This window comes from Mauremys mutica, chromosome 1, assembly GCF_020497125.1.
Source record: "Mauremys mutica isolate MM-2020 ecotype Southern chromosome 1, ASM2049712v1, whole genome shotgun sequence".
NCBI lineage: Eukaryota > Metazoa > Chordata > Testudines > Geoemydidae > Mauremys > Mauremys mutica.
In genome coordinates, this window is record NC_059072.1 from 17,221,513 (window position 1) to 17,233,079 (window position 11,567).

Consider the following 11,567-nt stretch of genomic DNA (forward strand, 5'->3'; position numbering starts at 1 on the left):
GGTCCAGAAAGGACATGGGGCCAGCGGCGGATGAGCCACTGGCCTGCAGAAGGCACTCCGGGCTGGAATCGAGCTAATTCCCAGGATAACCAGCAGGAGGCGCTGGGCCAATGAGTCATCACTTCACTACAGTCCCTTTTCCAAGATGCAACCACTTTCTCTTCTTGGCATTTATTGTAAGTCCTAGTCAACTATACCAGTTTTCCAAGGTAGCAAGGAGTATCCTATCAATTCAAACATGTCTGCCAATTGGATGAGGTCATCCGCATGAGCTACAGAGCTTAAACTCTCGATCACCCAATGTCATGCCCGCCGACTCCTCTAACATTCTTAATATCCAGTGTAAGAACATGATCAAGAAGAGCAATGGTGATCCCATACTCCCTTGTTTTACACCGAACTTTGTCGTGAACCAGTTGCTTAACTTTCCACCATTTCTCATGGCACTACAGGAGGCTTTGTGCATGTTTTTTATGATTGCAATTATTTTATCTAGAAGTCCATATGATTTTACTACTTTCCATAATGCTTTCCTCCAAACTGAATCAAATGCCTTTGTGAAGTCAAGAAAAACAGCAAACGTCTTTAATCCCCATTCTTGCTCCTTTCCCAACCCCACCCCTGCTTAATTGTCAGTGCATGAATATCTGATGGATGCAGCTTCACCCTGGTCTTCACCTACTACTTCCTCTAAAATGGGCCTTAATCATGATTTTTTCCTAGTACTGATAAGCTTATACCTTTATAATTATTCACAACTGGTACAACTAGGCCTTTAGCCTAATCTGGTCCGACATCTTGTTCCCGCACGGTCTTGTATATTTTCCCTAATGCTTTCATAGCAATTGTTCCACAGGTTCTTAGAAGCTCAGCTGCTGTATTGTCTGTTACTGCAGCTTTCCCATGTTAACTGCTTCCCTGCTCATTCTCTTTCTTCTTCTGATGGCTCAGTGCCAATAGCCATTGTGCCTTGCAAGCTTCCCCATTCAGCTAGCACATCTAAAATGCTTTCATCTGCCTGAGCTATAAGGTTCAGCACTTCGTCAAAATGCTCCTTCAATACTAGCAGCACCTCTTTGGGATTTGTTGTCAGTTCCCTGGGAGCCTTTCTTACTGCTTGCACATGCTGCTGTGTATTTTATTATGTATTTGGTTAAGTATGTGATCTCAAATAGGCTTTGTCTACAGTAGTGTATGTGTAGCTGCACACTGCAGTGAAAAGCAGGCTGCATCCACACTGCACTGTGTAGTGATTAGGAGGAGGCGCTAGACAAGCAGTGAGTCGAACACCTTGTGACAGCACCTCGGTTGCACTATCGTCCCCATTATACATATTGAGGAACTGAGGCCCAGCGAAATTAAGTGATTTGCCCAAGGTCACACAGAAAGTCTATGGCAGAGCAGGGACTTTAACCCAAGTCCTTATTTGTATTGCTGTAGCCCCTAGGAGTCTCAGTCATGGATCAGCACCTCAATGTGCTAGGTGCTGTACAAACGAACAGGCTCCCAAGTCCCTGGCTAATACCTAATCATTGGATCCTCTCTTGAAGTCTATGGAGAGAATTTGGCCCTATGTTTTTCCTAGGAATTCTCTTCCATAAATCAGTGTTCTGCCATAACTCTGCAATAAGAAACGGTTTAGTTACTGATCGCAATGTTCACTGAAGTAATTCAGTATTTCCGTTTGAATAAGATCAGGTAGCCTTGGGCTTTAGTAAAACCATTACCAAACCAATGCAAATGTCTTCGTTGTCACTTCCACCATAAATACCTAAGCCACAGACCGGATCCTGACAGGAGCCGAGTAATCTCAGCATCATGCTAACTGGATGAGTGCTCAGAATAAGTAATGAAATTAGTCACATCATTATGCACACAGTGAGAACATTTTACCAGATTTGCTCAGTTATATAAAGAGTGATTAGGTCTTGAAGCCACTGCTACAGGTATCATGATACGCAACAGGGAAAACAGAGAATATAATCACTACTTAAAACACATCCAAGATTTAACTCAGAATCCCCTTTCTGGTATTTGATCCCTGTGGTGATAGCAGTGTAAGACTTGATCTCCCATCATCCCTTCTTTGAGATACGGTTGCATTTTTACCATCCAGAATAATTGCTTGAAGGTCATGCTTTGCTAGTGGGCATAAAGTTAATAAAGCACAGGCATTTCATAACTATGAAATGCTTTTACTAGAAGCCAGCCAGGAGTAAATAGCTCTGAAGTTTAGCTACCATGGATTTTTCCTTCTATTTCTCCTTCTGGTTCTTGTTATTCCTAGTTCCCCCCCACACCCCTTTTTAAAAAATGATTGCATAAATAAATGAGGAGGCGCTAGGAGAGGGCTCACCACAACATGGGAAGATTTGCCTTGTTGGCGCTGATACGGCAAGCAGCAGAGCAAAGGAGGCAGTTCATAACAACATTTCACATTTGCACAAAGTGCCTTACATTGTTAGTCACTCAATGAACCGTCATTTGGTCCTGAGCGGTTACATTTACATGCTGAGCAATCCATTATTTGCTGTTTAGTTTGCCATTTAGATCTTTTCTAATTGGGGCTCTCCTGAAGATCGGGGGCCACAAGGAGGAATTTAAAAATAAAAAAGAAAGAAAGAAAAGGGTCACAGTCATTGGAAATGGATATTAGATCTTCAAGGGTCTGATCCAAAGCTCACTGAAGTTAATGGGAGTCTGTTGACTTTGATAAGTTTTGGATTAGGCAACATACTTATCCCCCCCCAAGATCTGGTGTCCCTCTAGTTGATGCTGTGCAGTAGCTTGTAAGCCATCAAAAAAAAATAGGGAATACAGGTGCTGGGAGAGAAGGGACTCCTGCTCCACTTGCAAGCAATGTGTTATTTCCGCAGCTAACAGAATTTAAAGGGGAGAATGATTTTTAAATAGTCTTCAAGAGCATTTTATTCAATCACAGCAAGCTCTGAAGATAAGTGGAACTATCAACAAAATACAGTAAAATGGAAGGTTTCAGAGTAGCAGCCGTGTTAGTCTGTATCTGCAAAAAGAACAGGAGTACTTGTGGCACCTTAGAGACTAACAAATTTATTTGAGCAAAAGCTTTCGTGGGCTAAAACCCACTTCAGCAGATGCATGCAGTGGAAAATACAGTAGGAAGTTTATATATATATATAAAAGCAACAAAGAGTCCTGTGGCACCTTATAGACTAACAGACATTTTGGAGCATGAGCTTTCGTGGGTGAATACAAGCTCATGCTCCAAAATGTCTGTTAGTCTATAAGGTGCCACAGGACTCTTTGCTACTTTTACAGATCCAGACTAACACGGCTACCCCTCTGATACACACACACACACACACACATCATGAAACAATGGGTGTTACCATACACACTATAACGAGAGTGATCAATTAAGGTGAGCTATTACCAGCAGGAGAGGAAAAAAAACTTTTTGTAGTGGTAATCAAAATGGCCCATTTCCACAAGTTGCCTACTCTAACTTTTGGTATCTGGCAATATTTTCTAGGCACCAAACTGTGGATATTTGGAGTGCACTGCACTCCAGCTACTTCCCTTCCCTGGCACCTATGCCAGGGAACGAGGGGAGGGAGGCATAAAAACCTGTTTTATCAGCACTAGAGACTTCCCTCCCATTCTGGGAGAGTCACCAGCAGCAGATTTGCTGAACAGTTCCATTTGTTCTAGGCTAAGGATTAAGCCATATTCAATACCAGGTCGGGAGGAAAACATTTTCAGCCAAAATTCAATTCAGTGATTATATTGAATGTGATCTGATCCCATTTACACTAGCAGTCAGCTGAGAAGACTGTAGAGCAAGGATAGTCCACAGTCACTGTCAATGATGGGTCACTTTCCAGGTGTAGATGGCCTCTTGATCATCATAGCGCTAGGCTTTTCCAACCGGAATAGTCTTATGCCCATGCGTTCCATGCTCTCCGCAGCTGGAGACATTATCACTGGAGTAGAGCTCATTGAAACTCAGGATTTTCAGTTCATGAGAAGTTTTGATGTTTCAGAATTTGAGTTATTTTCAGTTTGGACCAAAACCAAATGTTTTGAAATTTCTCAGAAACCAGAAATTTTCACTTGAAGCTGACATTCTTGTCAATTTCACACAGCAGTGCCAACTCCAAGCCAGGATTCTCAGAACTTCCAGGTTCCTTGCTACCAAGTCAGAAGCCTAGAACCAGGGCTGCCAGTCTCCCAGCTCCCTGGCAGGGATCCAGGAAACACTGAATGTCCCAGATCCACAGACCCTACCAGCCCCTGGTTCCTGGGGAAGTCCACATTACAGGGCTGCCCTAGTGCTGCAGACCATAGAAATGGAAGGTCCCGAGGGGATGCCAGGCAAGCGAGCAGGAAAACGGGCAGGTTTCTGATGGAAACCTACCTGACAGGCAGGGTTCCATCAGAATCCTGCCGATGATTTGGCAAAGTTCATCAAACCAGACTTGCTTTCCAGAGACATTTTGGGTTCAACCAATTGGATTTTCCGGCCAGCTCTAAATGAGATTGCAAGTATTTTCTTAGGTCATTTTTGAAATACCAAAACCTCTCTCTACATAGATCGCCTCCTCCGTTTTGGATGCCAATCATCTTTAACAACAGTTTATCTGGAGAAAAATTCCTTACATTCCTGCCCAAGGCAGTGCCTTATTTTTGTGCCAATCCAGAGACTGCCTTGTAAAATGGCTTAGGTATCATCTTTTTTATGGAGATAATATGAAAATATTTTGAGTACAATGAACCTACCTTCTCATTCCTTATTTCCATTTTTCTTAACTAGCTCTACATTTTAGGAAATCTTAAAATGGTTGTTCAATGGCTTAAACTGTTGAATGGGACAGTCTTTGCAAAATTCACCAGTGCATCAGTTAAGCATCTGTAAGAGAATAAATTGTCATCAACAGCACTGGATTACCCCACCTGTCGGCCCCAGGCAAATTCAGAGTAGGGGAGCGCGTGCCAATCTGAGCAACACTGCGATCCCATGCTCTGGGTCATAATGCCACTCATTCAAATTTGACCCTCCTGCCCCATCATCACTACAGAGGGGTGGCTGGACCGAATCCAAGGGAGTGGCATTGTGACTTGGCACATGGGGTCACAGTGCCCATCAAGGAGGAGGGCCGGCTACACCAAGTTTCAGGGAGTGGCGGTGTAACCTGGTGCCCAGAGTCACAGCGCTGCTCAGGCTGGGCACCCTCCCATGAATTTAGGGCATAGGCACATTCCTGGTTTGCCTATGTATTAATCCATCCCTCATCATGAATAAGCTCCTTCTTTATAGACCTCTAACAATCTCTCCTCCCCCACGCCCTCATCCCCAGGGAGTTTAAACAAATGCTTAGGGTTAGTCATGTGCTTATAATATTTAGTCATTTAACTCCCCTTGATTTCAACAAGAGTTAGGCACCTAAATACCTTTCAGGATCTGAGGCTAAGTGTTGTGCTGAAGGGAGCCTCAGTAGCCACTTTACCAAACATTTCCAAGCACAACTCTCAATCATTTTTGCACTGCAACAGAAACAGTTTGACTGTAGTCTCTTTGTCCAGTGTCAAGGTTATTGTCAGTGCTAAATGGATAGTAAATAACAACAATAGGACCAAAGACTGCAAAAGCACTGTTCAAAAGCAGGCAAGTATTATGGGAGCCATTACAAAATAATAAAATAATAATAATAATAATAATAAAAAGTCATGGTATAGAAGCTAAATGCCACCATTAAGTCATTTTGCTCTGTGTTGCCACCTCCATTCTTTTTCTGTACATCAACTGCTTACATGTAAGTCCTCCAAGGCAATGGACTTGTCTTTTTTATATTTGCCTCTAAGTAGTTAAAATAATCAATCTATGGTACTTATATGGCCTATTAATAGGATGAGCACTTTATGATCTTTAATGTATATATCATCACAACACCTGTAAAGTAGGAAAGTGCTATTATCTCCATTTTACAGATGAGAAACTGAGGCACACAGAGACTAAGCGACTTTGCCAGATTATCTGTGGCAGAGCAGGAATTAAACCTGGCCTAGCATCCTAATTAACGTACCATCTACTCCTGAGGGAATTCTGCACCGCTGCTCATGTGCAGAACTCACATCTGGCGCAGAATTTTTTTTCCCCACAGGAGCCGGTTTTATTCAATATCTTCATTAACGATCTGGAGGATGATGTGGACTGCACCCTTAGCAAGTTTGCAGATGACACTAAACTGGGAGGAGTGGTTGATACGCTGGAGGGTAGGGATAGGATACAGAGGGACCTAGACAAATTAGAGGATTGGGCCAAAAGAAATATGATGAGGTTCAACAAGGACAAGTGCAGAGTCCTGCACTTAGGACGGAAGAATCCCATGCACTGTTACAGACTAGGGACCGAATGGCTGGGCAGCAGTTCTGCAGAAAAGGACCTAGGGGTTACGGTGGACGAAAAGCTGAAAATGAGTCAACAGTGTGCCCTTGTTGCCAAGAAGGCCAATGGCATTTTGGGTTGTATAAGTAGGGGCATTTCCAGCAGATCGAGGGATGTGATCATTCCCCTCTACTCAGCACTGGTGAGGCCTCATTTGGAGTACTGTGTCCAGTTTTGGGCCCCACACTACAAGAAGGATGTGGATAAATTGGAGAGAGTCCAGCAGAGGGCAACAAAAATGATTAGGGGGCTGGAGCACATGACTTATGAGGAGAGGCTGAGGGAACTGGGATTGTTTAGTCTGCAGAAGAGAAGAATGAGGGGGGATTTGATAACTGCTTTCAACTACCTGAAAGGGGGTTCCAAAGAGGATGGATCTAGACTGTTCTCAGTGGTAGAAGATGACAGAACAAGGAGTAATGGTCTCAAGTTGCAGAGGGGGAGGTTTAGGTTGAACATTAGGAAAAACTTTTTCACTAGTAGGGTGGTGAAGAACTGGAATGGGTTACCTAGGGAGGTAGTGGAATCTTCTTCCTTAGAGGTTTTTAAGGTCAGGCTTGACAAAGCCCTGGCTGGGATGATTTAGTTGGGTTTGGTCCTGCTTTGAGCAGGGGGTTGGACTAGATGACGTCCTGAGGTCCCTTCCAGCCCTGAGATTCTATGAAATACGTTCTACCTAAGAAGTGCTGCAGTTCTGCCTTTCACCCACTAGAGGCCACTGTGGCACCAGAACAGCCAGGAGCACCATCCCCGCAGACCCAGATTGGGACAGACAAATCAGGGCACATGGGGATGCTGGGGGGAGGGGAGGTCACAGATTGGGGTTCAGAAGTGGTAGTGGGGGGGACAGACTTGGGGGCAGGCTCAGGAGCTAATGGTGTGAAAGTATTGGCCCAGGGGCTGAATGGGAGGGGTGCTGCAGGGCCACGTGGGGATGGGAGGTTGAGGGCTTTGCGGCCCCATGGGAACAGGGGTGAGGGGCTGCAGGGACACCTGGGGAAGAGGGGCAGATGTCCCTGACTGAATGGAAGAGGCTCAGTTCAGCCAGGATTTGCATGGGGGAGGCTCCCCAACTCCCTAACAATCCCTCCCCCCCAAAAAAAGAAACTGTTTCATACTTCCCCCACCCACACCCAACAACCCACCTTCCCTCTCCCTCAACTCCTCCCTGAGTCCCCCAAGCCTTTGCACTGCTTCTGAGGGATGGGGGAAAATACATTTCTGTAAATGAATTACTCAGAGTTCTGCATTAATATGCCTAGTGAAGGTGTGACATACTATACCTTGGGGGAGTGTCTGGTAACCCCTATATTTTTCATCTGTATATAATTGTGATATGACATATAAAGCATGTTTTGTAAGGTATTGTGGGAAAGGTTATGATGTGCTGAAAGTTATTTCTCTAGCCATATATGTATATCATGAATGCATATGAAGTTATGAAAATTGTGTTGTATGGTTATCACTAAAACATGCAGTAAATTGGGGAATCAGCCAGATATTAGCTCCCCAGAAGCAACAGCAAGGAAAGTAACCAACACCCGGGTGGGGTGTCAAACAACCCGTCAACAGCCATTGTCCAGCAAGGGAGCTACAATTCAAATGATTCAGCTGCATGAGGCCACACCAGTGGAATTGCTCTATCTTGCCTGGAGACTCAGCAATGACCCCAGACATGCCTGGACTTGTGCTCCCCACGCACAGGGGACTGAGGTTATAAAACAGACACAGTGGCCACATGCTGGGCCTCTCTCCTTCACCACCCTACGCTGCAAGCAACAAGGACACTCTGAAGACTTAAGCAGAGGAGTCTGGCCCAGATTTAAAGGACAAATCTGTATATTAAGGACTTCAGTATCCAGTGAGGTGAGAAAAACTGCTTAGTCTAGTTGTTGCCCAGTCTAATAGGGCTGAGAGCAGTGGTGGACAACCTGCAGCCCATCAGGGTTCTATGTGTGGCCCATGAGATATTTGACATCCAATCAAAGCGCTGCTACGGTTCAATCGGCATACCCCACAAATTCTAGGTATGCAAGCGCGGTTAGCAAAACTACCCTATCCTGGGAGATTGTCTTGGTTATGACACCGGTGGATGTGGGAGGTTGCACTTTTTTATGTTACTGTTGCAGGTAATTTAATTTGCTCCTAATTATATAATAGATCACTTTGTGTTGAAAAGGCATGATAAAGGAGGAGAATCAAGTGCAACATCAAAAAGTACAGAGGAAGAAGTAGCAGCCAAAAAGAGGAAAATCGGTGATGAGGGCAGAATGGTAAAAGAGAGTTGGGAGCTGGATTATTTTGTTATTGAACAGAAATGGAGGCCATTTTGCTTAATTTGCAACGCGGTGATATCAGTTCCAAAAAAATACAACGTTACGAGACATTATGAAATACGCCATTCCTCTCGCCTCTCACTCAGCAAAATTTCCAGTAGGTTCTGCCCAACGTGCACGACAGCTTTCAAATCTGAAGGAAGCTGTGGAAATGCAGAAGCAGGTACTTAGACGAGCATTAAATGAGAGTGACGCAGTGACCTTGGCTAGCTTTCGTATTGCTTGGATGTGCAAAAAATGGAAAGCCATTCTCAGATGGTGAATTAGTGAAACAATGCATCATCAAATCCTTAGATGCTTTATTTGACGGGTTTAAAAACCAAGTGGAAATTATTAAACGTGTTAAATGTCTACAACTCAGCAGGCATACTGTGCATCACAAAGTGCAAGATATAGCTGCCAATCTGGCAGAGCAGCTTTTCAGAACTGTACGTTCAAGTGTGGCTATCAGTATTGCGCTAGATGAATGCAAAAATATTAACGACATTACTCAGCTCTGCATATGGGTTCATTGTGTTGACAGTGATCTGAACGTGACAGAAGAATTTTTAGATCTCTTGGGAATACACAGGGGAGCACAGGGCTCGGTATTTTTTGAGGCATTTACTTATTTTTTTCCAAAGAGCATGAGTTACTTTTGGAAAAAGTTGTATCAGTTACAACAGATGGGTGCTTCTCCATGACCGGAACACACCATGGATTTGTGGCTTTGTTGAAAGCTTGTGTACCTGACATAGTTGTTGTGCATTGCATAATACACCAAGAAGTGCTCTGCGCTAAACTTGACAAGGAAGACAGACTGAAAGCTGTAATAGACAAAGTAGTACAGATTGTTAACTTCATACACACTTGCCCCCTGCATCACCGTCAGTTTGTGGAACTTGTGGACCAAATTGAAACAGAATATGGAGACCTCGTCATGCACACTGAAGTATGTTGGTTAAGCCATGGTAAAGTGCTCAGAAAGTTCTTGCTCAGAAATCTCAAATGTACCCAGAGTTAAAAGATGAAAACTGGATTTTGGATGCGGCTTTTCTTGTCAACATCACTGGTCACCTGAGTGTGTTTAATGAGTCGTTGCAGGGGGAAAATCCCCTCTTGCCCACACTAATTGTTAGGGTCAGAAAATTCATGATACACCTGCAGTTTATGTCAACTCAGTTACCTTCATGTGACTAGATTCACTTCCCAAATCTGAAAAAATATGCTACACAAACACTCTGACCAAGGAAACGAATATGATCCATCAGTTCACATACAAGTGCTGTCTACAGTGGCAGAGCATTTCTAGAACCACTTTTCTTATCTGAGATACCTGAAGCCCTTCCTCTCATTGCTCTCAAATCCATTTGAATTTGACCTGAGCCAATGTGGAGTAGTATGTCAAAGGCTTGAGGTTGATAAAAGGAAGTTTGAGGAGGAATTAATTCATGTTTGTGCCCTGGATGAAGACTAAATTAACCAGCTAAATAGGAAAGGTATATGAGAACTTTGGTTGAATACCCCTGGTCTAGTTCTCCAGCGGTGTGTTGCAAAGCTGATGTCAATCTCTGGATCAACATACAGATGTGAGCAGACTTTTTCTGCTGTGGGCCACATCAAATGCAAGAAACGCAACAGACTAATGGATAGAAACCTCAGTGCTGAATTGTGAAGTGTCTGCACAGCCCTTACTCCTAATCTAAGAAAGCTTGTGGAGGACAGATCCAACCGGAAGTCGCACTGAGTATGATGTAGGTAAGCGTAAATATTTATTTTCTTACTGTTTGAAGTTGGTGACAGTTCTATTAATATATGAATGATTGAGCATTTCTATAACTTATGAAATATTCAGCATGTAGTAAATGTATTTAATCTTATTCATGGGGTCATGGTTAGTTCACATGCCCAATTTCAATCTTGCGGCCCAGTAAGATGAAGGAGGGCCACTCATGCGGCCCACTCACTAGCCTAGGTTGCCCGTCACTGGTTGAGAGTGTAGACTATATGCTTGTATTTTATTTCTTTTGGTAACTAACTCTGACTTTTTGCCTGTCACTTATAGTCATTTAAAATCTATCTTTTGTAGTCAATAAATTTGTTTTACTGTTTATCTTTACCAGTGAGTTTGTATGAAGTGTGTGGCAAATCTGTTCAGGTTTTGCAAAGGCTGGTGTATATCCACTTTCCATTGATGAAGTGGTGAATCAATTAATAAATCTGCATTGCTCATCTTGAGCAGCACAAGAAGATATATTCCTGAGGTACAGTGCTGGGAACTGGGGGGATTTGGCTCTGGTGCATTTCTCTGTGTGATTCATGAGTGGCTCTGGGCATATTTGTGTAATCTAGCTGGGCATTGGGTCTCCACATGTACTTGTGCTGAGTGATAACAGTGCCTGGAGGAGTTTGCTGCTGGTCTGGGGTTTTCAGGGTGCTGTGAGAGATAGCTCAGGCTGGAGAGAATACAGGGGGCACAGCGGTCCCACAGTCAAAAAATTGCACCTGAGGAAAAGTTATGAGCTTTAAAAAAAAAAGTGCTGCCCAGCTAGAAGGAGAGACGTTGATTCCCTATCTAAATAGTTTAAACAATTTTCACTTCACCTGGGTTCACAGTTCTTTTGTCTTGCTTTCTACAGATATTGTAGCAAATGAGTCTACAGACCAGAATGTTCACTAAAGTACAAAAAAAATATTGAGCAAATATTGCAGAATATTCACCAACAGTGAATTTCAGGTTTGTCATGACAAGTATTAGTATTTGCGCCTGGAAGCTAAGAATTTTAGGCATCCAATCAAGAATTACTTTCCATATGATCAAGCAAAAC